Source organism: Protopterus annectens, chromosome 2.part1 (genome assembly GCF_019279795.1).
Source record: "Protopterus annectens isolate FY-2018-M chromosome 2.part1, PAN1.0, whole genome shotgun sequence".
NCBI classification, from domain to species: domain Eukaryota; kingdom Metazoa; phylum Chordata; order Ceratodontiformes; family Protopteridae; genus Protopterus; species Protopterus annectens.
Genome location: NC_056729.1, coordinates 1,987,971,698 through 1,987,994,066, shown reverse-complemented (window position 1 = coordinate 1,987,994,066; position 22,369 = coordinate 1,987,971,698).

Sequence of the window (22,369 nt, the reverse complement as noted above, 5' to 3'; positions counted from 1 at the left end):
TGGTCTCAAGCATATGTGATTTGAACTTGTAAAAGTTTGACTATGTGATAGGAACCCTATATATATATATATATATATATATATATATATATATATATATCTATATATATATATCTATATGGGTGTACTGCTCTACATCGAAAGGACACTTCTTCGAAATAGAGCAGGAGACCCACACTTCAACAAAAGTTCACTTCAACAAAAGTGCTCTTTCGCTGAAGTCTAGTTCCCCGGACAACCCAAAAAAACCCCACTAAAACATGGTTTTGCAGGGGGGCAAGCCCCCCCTGCACCCCCCACATCCCTCCTACTTAAATATACCAACTCTGAGATTGCACTACAGCTGGGAAAAGGGAATATTCCCATTCCACGCTGTAGTGTGACTGCCGAAGTCAATGTTCGAAGTTTCACTACTTCGAACAAGTGGACTCTGTGAAGTGGGTTCAAAGAAGTGAAACTTCAAACATCTGCATGGATCCCATATATATATATATATATATATATATATATATATATATATAGAGAGAGAGAGAGAGAGAGAGAGCAGTGGAGAACTCCTTATGTACCATGAAAGTGATTTTCAGCAATAATGCCATCACACTGCTGTTAGTTGCACAAACAGTTGTCACCAAAGTAAACTGGAGTACCTACTCCTCAATGTAGAATATGAACAGAAGCTCTTGGATTTTGCAAACAAAAGTTGCCTAGAATAGATTGCTAACAAGCCCATCATGACCTGGCCTTTGCAACTTCTTTATGTACTTTTCCCCTGGTATCTCCTTCTCCTCTTAAGTCAGATAATAACTTTTACCATTAGAACCTGTAAACCTGATGATACCAATATACCTGACTTTGAAGCTTTCAGACATGCAGCTCTCATTAAATTCTATGATGAAGTTCCAAGATTCAGTTATTCCAGCATAACCCCAGATATTGCCTCAGTAGGAATTTACAAAAAAGAATTCTATTCTCACTTAGATAAATGTATAGAACTGGCACCATCTATCAGATCTAAATAAAATGGGAAGTTTAAAACCAAACCAGCCTGGTGGCCCACCAACATAAATAAACTCTACAATAAAAGAAAAAAATCTCCATAAAGTATGCAACAAATCTAAGGACCCCACATCAAAGATAACACTAGAATACTGACTAAAAAGTTAAAATATATATAGTACATCTACAAAGGCGTCTCAGAAACTTAGGTTACCATCTACTTTAGCTATGTTAGGAAACAAAGAAGTAGCACCCGACATTTATTTATTTATTTTACTTTTGTTCACCGGGAAAATCCGACTGGATGCAAGTCCCTTTCAGCAGAGTCCCGGGGAGAAAAGCTCCATAAGATACATTTAAGTAGACATCAATTTTGTATACACATTAATACAAGCTGTGTAAAGTACAATCAAAATACAATAGACATCAATGGTATTGTCAAATAAATGCATGTAAAACAAACAATATAAAAGATTTTACATGAAGTAAAAGGATACAACTGAAACTACAATGCAATAGCTTTTTAACAAGAATGCAGATGTGTGAACATTGCTCATAACTTATTCTGGTTGGCACCACCTATTCTGACCTGATAGACATTGCCAGCATACTAGCCGACAAATTCAGTAATAATTTCACCCCAGAAACAACTATTCAACGCTCACTCATCACCAAAACCCTCAGACCTCACCCTCTCCACAGCATCACCAAAGATCGTGTATTAAAGGTGGTCCCAAAGATTAAAAATACTTCTCCCATGAGACCTGAAATATACCTAGCTGTTTAATAAACAATACCAAGCAATCACTGATATATCAACTCCTTAAATTATTTATTCTGAGGTTTGGTGCACAGCAGTAGCTATGTCTCCCCACAAGGGTAGCCCCATCCCTGAACCCAGGAATTATAGGCACATCAGCCTGACCAGTCTTATTTTCCAAAACCATGGAACATAATATAACTGAACTGACAGACTGGCATTTAAAATCTTATCATGCAAGACCCACAATAGTTTAGCATTGTGAAGGGTCAATCCTATCTAATGAATCTGGTTAAGTTCCTTGAAAGAGTAACACAAGCTGTAGACAGCAGCCACGTTGTACACACAGCATACCTTGACCTAGCCAAGGCCTTTGACACCATACTCCTTAATGTCACAGTAGGCTCAGTGCATTACAAATAGATCACTATGTAGTAAGATGCCTAGCAAATTGGATAAACGACACAACCCATATGGTACAGGCAACAAGTGTCTTCTTAAAGAGCATGAAGGTAACTAGTAGTGTACCAGAGAGATTCATGCTGGGACTCCCTCTTTTTTTTAAAAAACACTTTTCTGACCTCCAGACCACAAACCAAGATCTTTGGCTAACCAGATCTGCAAATAACTGTAAAGTGGGAGTCATTGTCAAATCACCCTCTGACACCCAAGGGCTGCAACAAGAACTTTCACTTGTAAACACCTCGTATACTAAGAAAGGGCTTAGATTAAATGCTAAAAAGTGTAATATTGTTGCATTTGAAAAACAATCCCTTCCCCTAGATACAACATAGACAATAGTCCACTCCAGAATGAGAATGTTGTTAGACACCTTGATACTTGGGTTGATAATTCCCACATTTTGATCATCACATAACAACAGTAGATAAGAAGTCCTTCTATTTAGTGCAGTTGGTCTCTAATGGGATATGTTGTAGATGCAGGTAGGTCATTGTGCCATTATATTCATCACTGACTAGCCTAATTATCGAATTCAATGCCTCTTTTGGGATGTATTTCACTAGACATATCAACAACTAGAAAAAATTCAAATGTTCCTAATTGAGAAGACCTCTGGCTTAAAGACCCTACGCTACCAGGAAAGGCTGAAGGCACTGTCCCTTTATTCAATCTCTTACAGATTCCTGGGGGGGTATCTATGTCTTGTCTTCCAGTCCACTGGGGACCCAATGGTTCTGGACCTTTTGTATCTCCTCAGACTGAATAATCTCACAAATACAAGAAAAAAGGGATCTAAATTTTTACCAGCAGAAGTGGCAGATGTACATATCATCCTTCAGACAGGACCAAGATAGTTGGATGAATATCCTTAAATTCCTGCAAGGCTTGACTGGCCATACCTTTCTTGAGAAAGGAGGTTCGGCCTAAAAGGACTAGCAAGGAGCAAATGGTCTGCCAATCCTATGAACATGTCAATCAATAAGCCATCTAAGACTACTAGTTATTGAGCTAGCAGAATATATTTGAATGTTCAAAAATGTGAAAATAAAATAAATAATAAAAAAAAACTAAACAGTGCTAGCAAGAGGGCAAGCCCCCCTGCACCCCCCACACCCTCTGCTATTTAAATATACTAACTCCGAGATCGCACTATATTGCGGTAAAGGGAAACTTTCCCATTCCGTGCTCTACGGAGATCCCCATTCAGACCGTTCAAACTTTTAAATGTTCGATCATATGGTCTCAGCCATATGAAAGTCGAGCTTTTAAAAGTTTGACCATCTGAAGGGGACCCATATATATATATATATATATATATATATATATATATATATATGTGTGTGTGTGTGTGTGTCAGCTACTTGGGCAAGGACACGAAGCACTGGTTGGACAGAGAGGATGCTGGAGGTCTTGGCTTGACCACTCAGCTGAGATCTTAACCCTATAGCTGTGTCAGTGGGGAGTCTTATTGGAGATCTGGAGAAAGAGGCAGAAACCAGCCCCAGACTGACTGTGATCTCTGTGTGCTCTTAAGGGAAATTGTACTTTACTGTCTGTGTACTGGTCATAATCCCAATGTGTACATCCCTCACTGGTGCTAGTGGTGAGGATTGAGGCTCCTTGATTACTGGGCCAGTGCAGGGGCATCACATATTAATTGTTTGGCAGTGGTGGGATAGCCACATCACATATTAATTGGCTTGTAGTGGTGTGGATATTGAATTCCTGCAGCCTGTGTACAGTGATCACTGAAGGTGTTTGTACTCTTAATCAGCTACACAGTGAACATTCAGAGTTCATATCACAATTGTTTTATTATTTTTGTTAGCTTAGTTAGTCAGGGAGAACAGGCAAGCATGTCAGCAGAGGAGTATGGCAAGCTGACAAGGAGCCATCTGGCTGAAATGTGCCAGGCTAAAGGACTTTTGCATGCCAACCTGACTAAAGCAGACATGATTGCAGCTTTAGTCACAGCTGCATCACAGAATAACAACCAGGAGGACAATCAGACTGGCCTTGGAGATGTACAACTCTCAGAAGATAGACAACTCAACCTTTCCACAGAGGACTTAAAAATCCATCTGGTGTTAAAGAGACTTGAGCTAGAGGCCAAGTGTTTGGAAATAAAAGCAGCAAAGAGACTGAGACATCCGAAGGCTGAGGAAAATTAGAAACTGCAACACCTGGAAGCAGAGGAGAAAGAGAGGCAGAGGCAACATGAAAAGGAGATGCTGACTCTTCACCAGTGTCATGGAGGTAATGGGGAAGGGAGTAACCATACCCCAGAAGCAACAAAGGTCAGTAAATAAGTCAGGGGGATAATTTTGATAGATTCATTCATATGTTTGAGAGGGTATACAAACAGTATAATGTTGACCAAGGGCTCTGTGTACGGTTCCTGGCCTCCTTACTCCATGGTAAAGCTAGAACTGTAATTTCTAAACTGTCTGATACTGATTGTTTAAATTATAATATTGTAAAGAACCGTCTTTTAGAATATTTTAAGTTAACACCTGAAGCTTATAGGAAAAAATTTTGTGAGCATAGACACAAGGCAGATGAAAGTGTGTGTGAATATGTTGCTGAACTAAACACTTATTTTCATAAGTGGGTGAGTGGATGTCAGGTCACCACTTTTAAAGGGCTGGCAGATGTTTTGATGAGGTGACAACCCCTTAGCACTTTGCCTGAGGCCATGAGAATCTGATGAGCTGATAGACAATGCATGACTGCAGAGGAGGTGGGGAAGAAGGGAGAACTATACCTAGCAAGCAGTGCATCACTGTACAGGAAAGTGACACCCAGTGCTGCTCATGGGTCTAAAGGAAGCCAAGGTGGGCAGCCCAGACTGCCCCAACAGAATCTGCCAGTAGCAGGGGAAGCCACTAGTCCAGGTACATGTCCAGGACCAAGGGTTAAATGTTTTAAATGCAACCAGTGGGGCCATGTAGCATATAGATGTCCACAGAGGCAAGGATGGAACAAAAGGTGGGAGTGCCATTAAGTGGGAATGACAAAATGCCAACAGTAGGTTGTCTTGAGACAACAAGGGTATCAAACTACCACAAGAGGTTATATCCTATCTTAGTGAATCGGAAAGAGGCCATAGGACAGACACAGCCTCTGACCTAATCATTGTAAAGCCTGCAATGGTTACAGAGGAGTACTACTTGCTTGGGCAGTCTACTCCTGTCAGACCTTTAGAAGGGACCCCATTTCAGACACCTTTGGCTAGGGTTCACCTTGACTGGGAGGGTGGAAAAGGAAGCCAGCAAGTAGGTGTGTTTGAGGATTTCCCTGCAGATTTCCTGATAGGGAATGGTTTTGATAATGCAGTACCATGTGTGCATGCAGTTCCACAAAGTCAGGCTTGGAGACAAGCATGTGGGTCAGGTAGTCTGGGGAAGACCCAGATAGACCACACAGTTGCAGCCAGGACTGGTGAGGTGGTTACTTCAGGGAGGGAGCTACCCTGTAGCAGTGAAACTGAAGGTGAACCACAGCTGCTTGTAGATACTGATGTTCCCTTGGAGAGAGTGACTGCAAGGGCAGAGGTGAGTAGTAGTACCCAGGCTGATGGTGAGGCACTGCTGTCAGAGGGTGCCAGACTTCCTGTGGAAGGGGAGCTGGGAAGGGTTACCAAGAGAGAGTCGAAACAGGCTCAACTCTTAGACCCTACATTACAAGGCCTGAGAGAGGTAGCTAGTGAGGCACCAGATTGTCAAGTGAAATGGGAATCTGTATACTGGGACAAAGGGTTACTGTACAGAGAGTGGACCCCTGAAGGAGGGCTAGAGGGTAAGAGAATACAGCAGGTGGTAGTGCCCAGAGCTTACCATCTGGCACTTCTAGCCATAGCCCATGATATTCCCTTTGCAGGTTATATGGGCATAAAACATACAAAGAGATGTATTATTCCAAACTTCTATTGGCCTGAGATTTTCAGAGATGTAACAGGATACTGCAGGACCCATGAGCAGAGCCAAAAGGTAGGCAAGGGAGGAGACAAGGTGAAAGCTCCTTTGATTTCTCTGCCTATAACTGAGGAGCCATTTCAGAGGGCAGCTATGGATATTGTGGGGCCTCGAATACCCCAAGTTCCACAGGGAAAAAGTATATCCTAGTGGTAGTAGATTATGCTACCAGATACACTGAAGAAGTGGCTCTGTCCTCCACCGAGGCAGAAAAGGTGGCAAATGCTTTGTTAGAGATTTTCAGCAGGGTATGTTTCCCAGAAGAAATACTGTCTGACAGAGGTGCCAATTTCATGTCAGGCCTGCTGGCTTGTCTGTGGAAGTACTGTGGGGTGCAGCACTTAAAGACCACCCCCAAACTAATGGTCTTGTTGAGATGTTAAATTCTACACCAAAGATGATGCTACATGCATTTGCAGACCAGTTTAAGTGGGAGTGGGACAAATATTTGCTCCACCTGTTGTTTGCTTACAGAGAGGTTCCCCAAGAATCCACAGGTTTTTCACCCTTTATGTTGCTGTATGGGCATAGGGTGAGGGGACCTCTAGATTTGATTCGAGATGAGTGGGAGGTTGAGTGTGAATCCCACAAAGACTCTGTTTTGGCATATGTCCTAAACCACAGGACAAGTTTCAGGTAACTCATGGGCTTGGCCCAGGAGAACCTGGCAGAAGCCCAACAGCAGAAAAAGATCTGGTATGACAGGAATGCTTGAGGTAGAGAATATGCTGTAAGGTAGCAGATAATGGTTCTCATTCCTGTCAGACACAACAAGCTGCAGGCAGCTTGGGAGGGACCAAGCAAGATAGTAAGGAATGTCAGTGATGTTAACTACATGGTAGAGCTGCTAGGCAGGAGGCAGGGGCACAAAGTGTACCATGTTAACATGATGAAACCTTACCATGATAGGGAGGCCCTTGTGCTGTGTATTTGTAGGGATGGTAAGGGGAGTCTTAGGGGGATCTGGTGACTGATCTTCTCAGTGAGGCTCAAACTGGCACCTCATTGGAAGGGGTAGCAATGCACCAGTAGCTATCCCCTACCTAGGTTTGAGAAATCCAAGCAGTGTTACAGAAGTTTGGGGACATGTTCACTGGGAAACCAGAGTGCACTCACCTGGTGCAGCACCATGTGGATACAGGACCCCAAAGCCCTATTAAGCAGGCCCCTTATAGTATGCCTGAGAGAGTCAAACAGACTTTGAGGGAGGAGATACAGGAAATGTTGAAACAAGGGGTAATTCAGGAGTCCAGCAGTCCCTGTGCCTTCCCAGTGGTGCTGGTACCAAAGTAAGATGACAGCATGAGGTTCAGTATGGACTAATGGAAATTAAATAGTCACACAGAGTCAGATGCTTACTCCATGCCTAAGACAGATGAAGCCCTAGAACAGCTGGGTGGAGCTAACTATCTTACCAAGGGTTACCTGCAAGTGCCCTTGACTCCCTGTGCTAGAGAAAGGTCAGCCTTTGTGACTCCTTTTGGCTTATATGAGTTCACAAAGATGCCCTTTGGTATGAAAAATGCCCTGGCGACTTCCCAGAGGCTGGTAAAGCATATCCTAGCAGGAGCAGGAGATTTTCCCCTTGCTTACCTAGATGATATTGCCATCTACAGCCATTCCTGGCAAGACCACCCTCAGCATGTCAGGGAGGTGCTGGGCAGACTACAGAGGGCAGGGTTGACCATTAAGCCCAGCAAATGTCAGGTGAGTATGGCAGAAGTCTCCTACCTGGGACAAAGAGTGGGGAGTGGTAAGATCAGGCTAGAACCTGCCAAAGTAGAAGACATTCAGGCATGGCCTACCCCTGTTTCAAAAAGCAGGTGAGGTCATTCTTAGAGACAGCAGGGTACTACAGAAAGTTTGTCCCCAACTATAGTACCATAGCTGCTCCCCTCAGTGACCTGACAAGGAAAAACAGGCCAGATAAGGTAGTGTGGACCCCAGCATATGAGCAGGAATTCTAGTTGCTTAAAGGAGCTATGGGAGGACCCTCTGTGTTAGCCAGTCCAGATTACAGAAAATAATTTGTTGTGCAGGTGAATGCTTCAAATCATGGGGTGGGGGCTGTACTTAGCCAGATTTCTTCAGAGGGAGAAGAGCACCCAGTGGTTTATCTCAGTCGTAGGCTCCAACCCAGGAAGGAATGCTATGCAGCTGTAGAAAAGGAATGTCTAACCATAATGTGGGCACTGCAGAAACTTCAGCCTTATCTGTATGGAAGGGAATTTATGGTAGGTAGAGACCACAATCCATTAACATGGCTATATCGAGCCAGCCAGCAAAATGCCAAGTTACTAAGGTGGTGCCTAAGGTTGCAAGCATATGACATGACAGTGTAACACCGCAGTGGGATTAGCAATGCCAGCACAGATGGGCTCTCAAGACAGAGAATGGGGTAGTGTATTCTCAGATCGGTTCACCCTCTGAAGCAACATTTCTCAAGGGTCACTTGAAAAACTAGCTTTTCGGGGGGGGTGAATTGTGACACTGCCAGCCCAGCTATTTGAAATTTTGTAAATAATCATATGTCATTTGTGAATATTAATATGATTCATATGCTTGTCTTACAAATGTAAGACAACTACATGTTATGTGTATATTAAACTACTGGTACAGAAGTGCGTGCTGAACAGAGTTTGTACAGTACTGAGCTTCAAGAATGTAACCACAGCGTACCATACTGGAAAAGAACAGAAATGTATATAGACTATATACCTGTGCAAATATATGTTTTAATAGTAGAAGCTGGAACATACAGAGTTAACATGCAAAACTTCAAGCAAATAAGTTGAAATTGTTTACAATTGTGCTATAAAAGTTTCAATGCAGCAATGAGACAGTATGTCAACAACTAGGGTGCCTTCTGCATTGTTTTGTAAATGTTTTATTGTTTTATGTCCTCTAGCAGGTGCAAACATCTGAAGGCTATGTATTCTCACAGAAATATGCTAAATTCTGTTAGTTTTGACAAAATGGGTTTAGCCTGGAAACCGAAGGCAGGTGACAAAAAGTGATGTCATCCAGGCTAACTCAGCAGTAAAATGTGATATTGATTTAAGAACTCTTTCAGAGAGAGACACTGGCATTTTGTATCTTGTCTTGGACCTAGAAACATTCACTCAGCACTTCTGCTTGCTTGTTGTCTGTAAGACTTAGGGAATAGTATCTCTCTTAGATATAGATAGGAATATAGTAAGATTAGTTTAGCTGTTTTCTGTATTTATTTGAGACTGTCCTGCAATGTTGTTTTAAAATATTTCCTGTGATTCCGAACTCTGTAGTAACTGTGTTGTTTGAGTATTGTCTTGTTCTTTTATTATTTATTATTAAAATATATAAGCCTTTTAATTGTGGATGATTTGTTTAGAGATATTTAAGCTATAAGAGTACTTGCATATGTATTTGCTGACACTGTACAGGCCACCCCTAATAGCCTGGCACTTGATCAAAAACTACCATTTGAATAATAGTAACATTATTACTATTATTATTATTATTATTATTATTGGTAGGATTAGTAGTATTGGTCACCTTTTGTAAGGGCCTATAAAAGCTTATAAAGAGCTGGTTGGTGGCATTGATAACTGCTTTATAGTTTGGGCAGAAGGGGGCATAGCTAGTAAACCTGTGCCAGCCTTCCCCAGGAGTATCTGTGTGTTTGTATATAAATCAAATCTCAAAGTGTGTGTGTGTGTGTGTGTGTGTGTGTGTGTGTGTGTGTGTGTGTGTGTGTGTGTGTGTGTGTGTGTGTCAGCTACTTGTGCAGAGACATGAAGCACTGGTTGGACAGAGAGGGTGCTGGAGGTCTTGGCTTGACCACTTAGCTGAGATCTTAACCCTATAGCTGTGTCAGTGGGATGTCTTATTGGGGATCTGGAGAAAGAGGCAGAAACCAGCTCCAGACTGAATGTGATCTCTGTGTGCTCTTAAGGGAAATTGTACTTTACTGTGTGTGTACTGGTCATCCTCCGAATGTATATGTCCCTTACTGTTGCTAGTGGTGATGCTTGAGGCTCCTTGATTACTGGGCCAGTGCAGGGGCATCACACAGACTATCACTTATTTCATTAAAAAAATTAATTTGGTCATGGCTAGAGTCACAATTTGGCTTAATGGATTTTAGTACTTTAATTATTGAATTAACACATTAATGTCCAAAGTGTCTGAGTTGCCACTGCTTGAGAGATTATCACAAAATCTGTTAGCAAATACATTACCCAACTCTTTGGCTCTGTAATAAAGTAATCATCTTCTTTTATAGTAATACAAGATGTACAGCCCTTTCCATAGGAATACAAGTGTTTAATTAGTGTCTTGTTGCTCGTAGGTTCATACTTTATTACTAGGCTAGCTGCTCTTGTAAGCCTTTTGAAACATAGCCAATTATCTCATTTGGTACTTGAAATTAACCTATCCCTTTGGAGTATAGATTCACCTAACCCTTTTCAAGATCCATATTTATATATTACCCTATTGATAATTACTCGATCAAAACACAGATATTTGGATGGTCACTACATACTGGGATAAAACATTTAAGAGCTGCCCCTATCAATTTTTAATATAGGGGGAAAGTCCTGGGGTAAATTTCCTATTTCCCATCCACTGATGTGAGTTATGCTTAAATCTGGGTATGGATGAGCATTGTTTTACATGGATGGGTTTCAGAGCAGTTGTATCCTCTCTGTGAGATATAATTGCCCCTGCAAGCCATTCTGTTAATGCTGCAGAAGAGAGTTTAGGCTCTGGATTGATTATTTCTGATACCATTTGATTGCAGATGTGAAGTAAATCCATCAGTAGTGGGTTGAAGGATGTCTTGTATGCTAGACACAAGTGACAAACTTCGCAGTTTGTAAAAGACTGAATATAGCAATAAGGCTTTGAGGCAGTCCATGCAGAACATATTGTTTAGACCAGTTTACTATCAAAATGTGGAAAATCAAAACAATTTTCCACTTTTTGATCAAATTCATTATCTGAATTTGGTAATACAGAATTACCAAAATGTCGGATATGGTAACCACGGAATAGACATTCAAACATGGGAAGTTCCAATGTCGAAATTCCGTGTTACCAGTAATGTTTTTGCAGGGGGCCATCCCCCCTGCATCCCTGCTTATTATATATTCCAAGATTGCACTACAGTGAGGAAAAGTGTAAATTTCCTGATTCCCACTTTAGTGCGATCTGTTATCAGAACATTGATCCCATACTTGTGAATGCACTCAACCATTCGCTAATGAAGATTTGAACATTTCCAGATTGGCATTACAGAAACTGTAAAATATGCATTTGGCCATCCCAGTTTCACATAAGTGCCATTCCACATTTTGATAGTAATCCTTTCTGTAGGGTATCTCTGCTGGCATTCCAATTGTTTCATTTGCCTGGACAGATGCATGCCAAAAGGGGCATTGCACTCAATGATTGGCCTAATGAGAGCTGATTAATGGGGGACAATGACATCCTTGGATCTAGAAACAATCATCTTCTTTATGAGCTCGAGTCGACACATGCTGGTCATAGGTTAGGTCACTGTCCACCTAAGTGTCAAAATCCTGAACTGCTGGATCAGGTCTTACGGTTGTGTTGTCAATGTGGTGGTTCCTGGGAGAGTTTGTATTTATTTATTTTTCTTTATTTTAGTTTGCTTACCAAGGTAGTACACTGATCACCACAGTCCATTTGCAGGCTCATCCTGGGTGGAAGAGATTCACAAAAAAAAGAAAATAGATTAAATTCACAAATGCAGGGTAATCACAGGAGGTAGATAATCTTATATGCAATTGATACAATAGTTAAATAACATTAGAAGAGTACAAAATCAAATGTGAATTAATTTTAGGACTAAATATGAGAGAAAAGCAGCAGCTGAGAAAAGAGAATCAAAGTAGAAGAGATGCAGGCGAGGGGGAGTTAGGTTATGTGTCCAGTGGAAAAGCACATGCAGTCAGATTTTTTTTTCCTCAGATATTTTTTTTATTTTCAATTAAAATAACAGTTACATAATATTTTTAAATATCATTTTAAACAATTATATACAACATTTACAATAGCCTGACTTTCCATTATATACACTGTATGTTATTAAATATAGAATTAACAGATCAGTTATCAGAGATACAATATTGATTACTGCAGAGTTTCCAACAAAGATATAACTTTCTTCCAAGGATTATTTACCAATGGCTTGGGATAGATTTGTAGTTCTTTGATTTTTATTTCCATCAATGCAGTTGTCTTCAGTAAAGTGTAGAATTCTTCCAAGGTCAAGGCTGTATTTGAATTCCACCTTCTGGTTACGCATTTCCGAGATATAGCAAATATTGTCCATAACAAATACATATTTGTCTTATTCAGGTAGGGACCTTCATTTTCATTTAGTATAATAAATACTTTAGTTAGGCTAAAGGATTCATTAAATAAAGCTTGTAAAAAATGATTGATTCCATTCCAATATGAGTGGAGGTGCTGCGGTAGCATTGTCACCTCACAGTAAGACGCTGTCCAGTTCGATTCTCAGCTAGAGCGTCTTCTGCATGGAGACATGCGTGAATGGGCGTACCTTCGTTGATGGTTGTGTGTCAGGCCTGGCAAGCCGGTATGTAAAAATCAACTGCCAATCATTAGCGGACCGGAGTTCTGCTGTGGCGACCCCTAACCGGGAAAAGCCAAAAGACACAAACTAACATTCATAAAAGACATGAATCCAGTCTGCTTTATTTGACTTTTCATACCTCCTGCAAAAAACATTTGTAGTAGTACTTCTCTTTCTAATTCTATCTGGTGTTAAAAATGCTCTATGTAAGTATTTCCAGTTAAATATTTTCCAGTACTGTCTGTTAGAGGTGTAATTAACTGATAGTAAGATGTTAGTTTTAATTTGTTAACTGCAATGACTGACCTTTTGTTAAAAACTGTAAGTATGATGGTTTGGGAATTGTTTTATATGTTATTAACTCTTTATATAGATTTGAAATGGAATTTTTCTTTTCACAACTATTATATATAAATTCATACAGAATCTTATTAGATTTGGAATATCTTTAAATGAGGAATTATTAATCTGTATAAATCTTGAGTGTACATTAGAATGCTTTGTAAGGTTAACCAGTCCTGTGTTGGAATATTGTAAGCAGTTTTTATCATATGTATATCTAAAACATTTAATGTATTTACACATTGAAACCAGCATAAGAATCCATTTTGTTCCCAGGAAGTTATTGTTTCTCTATATATTTTGTGAGGAAAGTTCTTAGTGACGATAAATGGGGTTAAAAGGTCAAACCAAAGTTTTAGATCTATGTTTGCATTGATAAGTTTCCTAAAGGAATTGATGCTGCGGTGGTACAGCAGTAGCGTTGTTGCCTCACAGCAAGAGGTTCTCCTGTTCGATTCTCGACTGGAGTGTCTTCTGTGTGGAGTCTGCATGTCCTCCCCACGGTTGAGTGGCCTCCGAAAGACATGCGTGAATGGGTGTGCCTTCGCTGAAGGTTGGGCATCGGGCTGGCAAGTCGGCACCATAAAAATATACTGCCAATCATTAGCGGACTGGAGTTCCACTGTGGTAACCCCAAAATGGGAAAAGCTGAAAAGACAAACAACATTAATCAGTGTTGTTTTAGAAGGTTTTGTTATATTATATTGTATACTTATACATAGTATGTGCCAGGGTTTGTTTGCTTTGTCTACTATTAAATTTTTTTTAACAGATTAAATTCATTTGTTAATATAGCCATTGTTAATTCTTTCCAGTTGGCAAAATAATTTGGTTTTATCCAGTCTATTGTAGTTTTAAGTACAGATGCTTTTATATTTGTTTCTATTTCTGGGAAGTTCAATCCTCCGTGTTTCCAGGGTCTAATGTGATGAGTTAGAGCTAGTCTATTCCTTTGGGATACCATAAAAATTTATTAAATATGAGTTTATTTCTTTAAGAATGCATCTTTCAGGAATTAACTGTATTGCTAATGCTACATATAGTATTTTTGGCAATAAGACCATTTTATTAATTGCAATCTGTCTTCAAAAGTTAATATAATTTTGTTCCACTTTTCTATATATATTTTTATTGTTTCAATAATGTTTTTATAATTTATTAATATTGTTTCATTTATATTTTTGCATAACACTATTCCTAAATAATTTAGCATAAGTTCTTGTTTTCCTATGATGGATTTATCTGTAACTTGTAGTTCTTTTTTCTTATTTAAAAATAGAAATTTTGATTTTGATCTATTAAAGTGTAGACCTGAAATCTTATAAAATTTCTCCATTACTTCTTCTAGCTCTCCTAATGACTCTCTGGAATTTGATAGGGTTAATAAAATGTCATCAGCAAAAAGCATTATTTTAGATATGTACTGGTCATATACTTCTAAGCAATCCATGGTGGTGCAGCGGTAGCATTGTTGCCTCACAGCAAGAGGTTCTCCCATTCGATTCTCGGCTAGAGTGTGGGGAGTGCCTTCTGTTTGGAGTCTGCATGTCCTCCCCACGGTTGGGTGGGCTTTCAAAAGACATGCGTCAATGGGCGTGCCTTCGTTGAAGGTTGAACGTCGAGCTGGCACCTCGGCGTTCATCAAAATCTACTGCCAATCATTAGCAGACTGGAGTTCCACTGTGGCGACCCCTAACGTGGAAAAGCCGAAAGACAACAACAACATCTGGTCATATACTTCTATTCCTTTTATTCTTGGATTATTGCATATTATTTCTGCAAGTATTTCTATAACCAAAGCAAATAAAATAGGAGAAAGGGGGCATCCTTGTTTAGTACCTTTCGTTATATGGATAGATTCTGAGGTGAAAGGACCTAATTTAATGTAGACTAAGTTATTAATATATATGTTTTTTAGTAATAAGATAAAGGGAGGAAGAAATTCAAATAATGCTAAAGTTTTAAATAGATATTCCCAGTTGAGGGAATCAAAGGCTTTTCCTATGTCTAATCCGATTACAAGTGTCTCTCTATCTTCTTTATTCACATAATCTATAAGAGTAAGTATCCTTTTAATATTATCATGTGTGTTCCTGTTATATAAAAGTCTAGTTTGATCATTATTAATTGTCTTTGAAAGTGGGATTTTCATTCTGTTAGCTTGGATTGACATGAGTATTTTGTAATCATTATTCAGTAATTATATAGGTCTGTATGAGGTGCAAAGGTCTGATGGTTTATTATCTTTTAGAATTGGTGTTATGAGAGAATATTTCCATGAGAGTGGTATTTTTGCTTCTGACTGGATTTCTATCAAAGTTTTATGAAAAAGGGAGATTACTGTTGAAGGGAAGAGTTTGTAAATTTCTATAATTATACCATCTATCCCTGGAGCTTTGTTAGATTTACTTTCTTTTATCTTGTCAACAATTTCTTTGTAGGATATAGGTTTTTGTAGGTCTAGTTTTAAGTTTTAGGGATTTTTTTATATTGATAAGGTTTGTATCTAAGTTTACTTGGTTGTTATCTAAATCTTCTTTTTTTGAAGTGTTCTATATAATGGAACCAAAATGCTTCAAGGATGTCGCCTATATCTGATACTTTTTTTCCCTTTCTTTTCATGATATATACTACTAATGTTATTTGCTTTAGATTGTATTTTAATTCTTGTAGATAAGTTATGTAGATATCTGGGGGAGGTGGCTAATGAGTTTATTTTTAATTTTTCCAAGGCTAGACAAGTTTTGTGAGTTAGAATTTCATTATATTTTTTATTTAATTCCTCTATTTCTTTTTTGACTTGTGGACAATCCTGATTTTTTTTTTAGATTTTGCTGTTAAAAGTCTGGTTTGCAAGTCTAATAATTCAGATTCCCACTCTCTGACTTTGTTTTTGTACCAGCTATGGGTCTTACCAAATAAATATGCTTATAATGGGTCCCAAACCATGACTCTACTGATTTCTGTTGTATTATTAATTTCAAGAAATAATTGTAGTTCTGACAACATTCAGGGTCTGAATTATTTAATTTTCTTGATATATGATAGAATTCTAGTTGAGAGGATTAAAGATTTAAACTCTATTTGGAGCTTCATTATCAGAGAGTCATGATCTGAGAAGGGGTATGGAACTACTGAGAAGTTGAGGATTTTTGTTTGTAAATCTTGAATTATGAATAATTTGTCTATTCTGGTTTGTGTTCCAAATCTATGGTCTTTATGGGAAAATAATAAGGATTTATCATCTTTTACTTTAAAAGTGTCTATTAAATGAAATGAATCAATCCACCTTTTTAAGCATTTTGAAATAGTTTCCCTGCGAAAAGACATCTTGGTGGTTTCAGAAGCTTCTAAGGTACAATTAAAGTCTCCTCCTAGTATATGATTTCTTGTATAGTTGTTGGAAATAAAATCTAGGTGTTTTTAACCATTCCTGCTACAATTCCTGGGAACCGATATAGATTAGCTAAGGTCCATATTCTGTTATTAAATTTGATTATAACAAATTCTAGTAGACCTTCTTTGTCTTCATATTTATAAATAACTTTTGAAGTGATTATATTTTTCTTCCAGAGAATTGATACTCTGTTTGCCTTTGTTCTATAGGAGGATTGAGCTAAGACTGTATAGTCCTTAGGGTTCCAAATAAAGCTATCATTAGTCTTAAAATGCATTTCCTGGAGAAATACTACTTGTGCCTTATTTAGATTTAAATATTTTAGCAAGTTTGATCTTTTATTTGCATTATTTAAGCCATTAGTATTTAATGAAAAGAATGTTAAATCCATTTCAAGTTATTGTTGGAACAAACTTTTTGCTTCTTTTTTTTATTTTGATTATATTAGTTATACCATATTCTCTGATAACATTGAATGTTATTTTTATGTGTGTAAACTTGGGAGTGTAATTTAATGTTCTTTCTTCTTTAAATACAAGTAGGGTAAAATTCTGGTCAGGCTTTAAAAAGGTACTTCTATAAAACACTAATTCTAAAGTATCAAATACAAGTAAATATGAATTTCCCATTAAACATGGAATGAAAGTCATTCCTAATCCAATAGATAAAGATAGACATATTGGATTATCACTCATACTTTTAACCAACAATATCAACTGAGCTCCATATGTTAAATTATTATATGGAGAATTTTCTTAAAAGAGATATGAAATTCTATATTATTCTATTATTGTACTATAGTATTTTATACATCAGGATGGAATGTTAGTAGTGTAAACAATTATTAAGTTGACTTAGAAAATATCCAGTATTTAGTTACCCTTAAGAGATCCCAAATATGTCAGATATGTCATTTTGGATAAATTAAATGCAACAGAAGAGCATACACTAAATAAGCCAACAACAAATAGATTATTACTAAAATAATTTGACTAAAAGGACTCTACAGGAGACAATGAGTGATTACCAATGAAATATGAATTTACTGTAGATGTACTGTCTGCCTTTACGTTCCCAATCTTCAGCTCACCAACTTCAATTTACACTTATGAAAAGACATGGCTTATCAGTGGTATCCTGACTCTGAGTATAGGTGCCCTACATTCTACTGTGCAGTGCTTTTACATATTTATAGATTTACAAAGCAGAGTCTAAGAATTAACTAATATCACCCTGGCAATTCCCATCTTGCATAGGGCATCTCCTGCTTCCAGTTTGGGTAATCACATCAGGTCTAGAATGAATGTGAAGGTACCTATATGGTAATCAAGACTTACACCTTAGGTACATATTAATCAAATAGTATTTAAAGCATCTTAGCGAGGTCTCGGGGCAGTTAGAATACTCTTAAGCCTCTCCTCCCTTGACCAAAAACAGAGATTTCCCTTGCCTTTCTTTCCCTTGTTTTAAATCAGTACTAATAAAAGAAATTCAGCCAACATAGGTAAACAGAAATAGCATTCAGTAGTCCATCTTGTACCTGACTCGCAATCCATTAAACAAGTCAGTGACTAACGTCACTTTAGTAAATATTATAAAGACAAATTAGAATTAATTTCCTAGCTCTTTATATTTTCTGATAAAGCAAAAAGTTAACAATAAGCTATTTTAACTAAAAGTATAAAGCATTTAATTTTTTCCTTGCATGTATACATTTCTGCTTATGTTGTAGTGACAATAGTTGTCTTTGAAATCTGTACAATACTTCACTTCTTCAAATCATTCCTTTTTCAATTCAGGTTTTGTTTTGTCAAAACAGCATTTCAAGGGCACAATTAATATTTAGACTGATGTTTCAAATAAATAACTTGTCAGTTGCCAATTGAGTTAGTTTAGAATGTATGGTTAGTGCAAATATAGCATGTTGCAAAAATAATATGTATTTTTTCATGTGCTCTAGAGCCTGTCATATGCAAGTGACATATATAATGTAGCATATATAGAGCAGATAGCTTATGGAGTCAGGTTGTTAAAGTAAGTTATGCTTATTAATCAGGCAGTTTCATTTAAATTCACAAGTAATTTGGGGACGTTTCAGTTGAGTTTCCAGGAATGTGTAGTCCAATGTGAATAATTGAGTCCACTTTTCCTCATAAACGTATGTCACAATTCATTAAACTAAGCAGAGTCTAACATCTGTCTAATAATCATTATAAAGACAAAGAATAGTAATTTCCTAGCTCTTCAAACTTTTTAATATTGCAAAATGTTGACAGTAAGCTATTTTAACTGGAAGGCTAAAACATTTCAATACTTCCTCGTGAATATATATGTTTACTTTTACTGTAGTGTCAAGAACTGTCTTTGAAATCTATGCATTACTTCACTTCTTTCAAGTCATTCATTTTACAGTTCAGATTATATTTTGTCAAAATGTCAATAACATTTCAAGGGCACATTTAATATTTAAACTGATATTTTAAATGAATAGCTATCAGTTACCAAGAGAGTTTGTACAGAGTGTGAGGTAACTGCAAAAATAACATGTTGCAAAAAGTAATATGTATCTTTTCACATGCTCTAGAGACTGACAATTTCAAGTAACATATAAAATGAAACTTTTACAGTGCAGACAGCTTGTGAAATCAGCATGTTAAACTGTAATACTTTTTAATCAAGCAGCTAAATTTAAGTGCACATGTAGTTTGGGAACATTTCAGTTGTGTTTCTAGGAATATGTAATCCTCTGAGGATAAATCATAAAATATTTACAAATAGTCCTATTATGCATTTATTTTACCTTGCTTAGGTTGTTTTTCATTTTAATAACTAAACAACATTACTTTTTCTTATTATTTTTTGTCTGTGAGGCTAAATGCACTTCGCAGGTTCACAATGTCCTTAGAAACTGTAGCAATTGTTTACTGTTGCTATGGCAACGCAAATAGAATGTGAAGAAAGCTTCACTTCTCTTAACCAACAGTACATTTTTCCCTCTTTTTTTTTGTATTTGTTAATACTAAATGTAAATAATTCAAAGGACATATGTACATGAATGGACCATTTCAGAGTTAATCACGAACATGTCCCCAATCCCAATAAGCATAACAGTGACTATCATTAATCTAATAAATATTGTAATAACAATTAATTAAGTTCACTATTCCAATTAGTCTACCTTAAAACTAGATTATTTTAGACTATTATTTATCTATGTATAGATAGTGAGTTATTAAATATATACAGACTATACTAGTATAGTAAATAGGAGAGAATTTAGAAAGGGAGACAAGATGCAGTTAAAATAATGAGAAGAGAAAGAAAAGAGAAAATTAAGAGAAAATACACATATACTATGTATGTTGATTTACAGTATAAATATTTTATGTGAAAGAAAAGTACCCTGTTTTACATACCTGAGGTAATGTGAAAACTCTCGTGTCATCTATTTTCAAAAAATATAAAGATTCCAGTAACTGCGGTGGTGGTGCTGCGGAAGCGGTGTCGCCTCACAGTTAGACGTTGCCCGTTCGATTCTCAGTTAGAGCGTCTTCTGTGTGGCAATATGCATAAATGGGCGTTCCTTCATTGAAGGTTGTGCGTTAGGCCCGACAAGCCAGCACGTAAAAATCTCCTGCCAATTATTAGCGGACCGGAGTTCCGCTGTTGTGACCCCTAACTGGGAAAAGCCGAAAGACACAGACAAATAAAGATTCCAGTAGTTAGTTCCCTTTGTTTTAAAATTCCAAGCCGTAAAATTGGTCCTTTAAAGTAATGTTAAAACAATTCATATCATAGTAGATGCTTTGAGAGATATGGCTGTAACAGTATGTCTTTTGCTTCTTCTTTTTGACATCTGTCCAGACATTTGTTTCTTTTGTTCTCTTGAGAGAAGGTGACATTCAGTCCATATCTTCTGGTAAAGGAATCACATTATTAGTTTTAATAAATGAAGAGGCTTCCTCTAAGTCAATAAAAGTCCTCATCTCGTTGGCATACAGTATTCTTATCATAGCTGGATATACAAGTTGTGCCTTGATGTTGTTTTGTTTCAGAAACTTTATCATTGGCCACACTTTTTTCCTTTGTTCCATTATTCTAGATGAATAGTCGTTATCAAATCTTATCAGGCTCTGTTTATATTTTAGAGGTGCCTTCCTCCAAGCAGATCTTAAAATCAGTTCCTTGTCCAAGTATGAAAGAAATCTGATAATTATTGATGTAGGAGGAGAGTTTGAGTTAGTGGTTTCCCAAGAGCTCTGTGCGCCCTTTTAATGACAAAGGAAAGTCCTTCTTTTAAATTTAAAAAGTCAGGGATCCAGCTTGATAAAAAGGAAATAATATCCTCACCTTCTGTGTTTTCAGGTAATCCGAAAATCCTGATGTTATTTCACCTCTCCCTATTTTCCAAGTCATCTACTTTATTAACCAACCAAGTGTTTTGTTTAAGAAGCAGTTCTTTCTGTGGTTCCACTTCCTTAAGTCTGCTTCTAAGTCATTTAGAGAAACCTCTATTCCTGTTATCCTTGTCTGGTGGTGTTGTAGCATTTCCTTGAAGGTGTCAGCCTGCTTTTGACTGCTTGTTTTAAGATTTTCTAGGTTCTCTTTAAAATCATCCATCTTCAAAGGCAACACCTACAGGGTAGATGCCATCTGTTGTAGTTCCTTCTTTAAGGCAGCATCCTGATGAGAATTCTTTGAGTTGCTCATTTTAACAAGTGAATATATCTCCAAGCTTTTTGACAGGAAATTATTTGTAAAACTATACCAAAGTTTCTAATTATGTAAATTAGTCCTTTATCTATAAGATTTTATACTTTGAAGAAAAAAATATTTTTCCTGTCTTATTTAACTAGTTATATGGAGCTCTAAAATACTGCTGCTTTCAATTAGCCAATCAGGCTCTGCTCCTCCGCAGTCAGATTTTTGATGACAGCAGCTTTTGAGTTGAGCTCAGAAGGTGGGAAAAGGAGACTTTTTTAAGGTGAAGGAGGAGGCATAGCCAGAGTATAAGTGCAAGAATGAAGAAGGAATGGTTGGTACAGTGCAGTTTAATTTGAAGTGTCTGGAGTGGGGGAAATAATTGGGAGTGGATGTGAAGGTTATAGGGGGAATTTATTAGGGAGTTTAGTTGCAAGAGGTGGAGAGGCACCTGGTTGAAGCAGTTTGATAACAAGATGCCCTAGGAGTAGCTCAACTCTGAGATCCATTTGGCCTTCGAGAGGGTGATGCAGAGATGTTCCTGCGGGGAGGAATTGGAAATGGATTGGCAGATTTTGTTTTCCATGGACTGCATAGTGAATGAGTTTTTTATTGACTTTCCAAAGGAGATGATAATGCACTTTTTGGTATTTATCTTTAGTCCATGAGTCTGCCAACAGATATTTGTTTGGGAGAAACCTCCTAGTAGGATGTCTGACTTTTTATAGAATTTGAGCATTGCTCTTAACTTGCAGTCATCTGCATACTTAGTCAACCAGAGCCCTTTGTTATTGTTTTTTACTTCTGATAAGAAGATGCTGAACAGAAGATATCCCAGCACAGAACTCTGGGAACTGTACTGTTGACGGGTCTTTTTGTGGAGATAGGATACAGGAAATCAAAATAGGGGAATATGTCTGTGATTCAGTTGGCAATCCAGTGGCTAACAAAAGGGTTTATTCTCAGTTCATTAAGCTTTTTTCTATGTTTGGGGGGGGGGGGGTAAAAATCTTGACCAGGTTGAAGTAGGTGGTGTGTACTGCTTTACCTTCATCCATTGCTTTGGTGACCTGCCTTTGACAAATCCAAACTGAGATGGGTCCATACCTCTCAATTGCCACATATTTTGATCT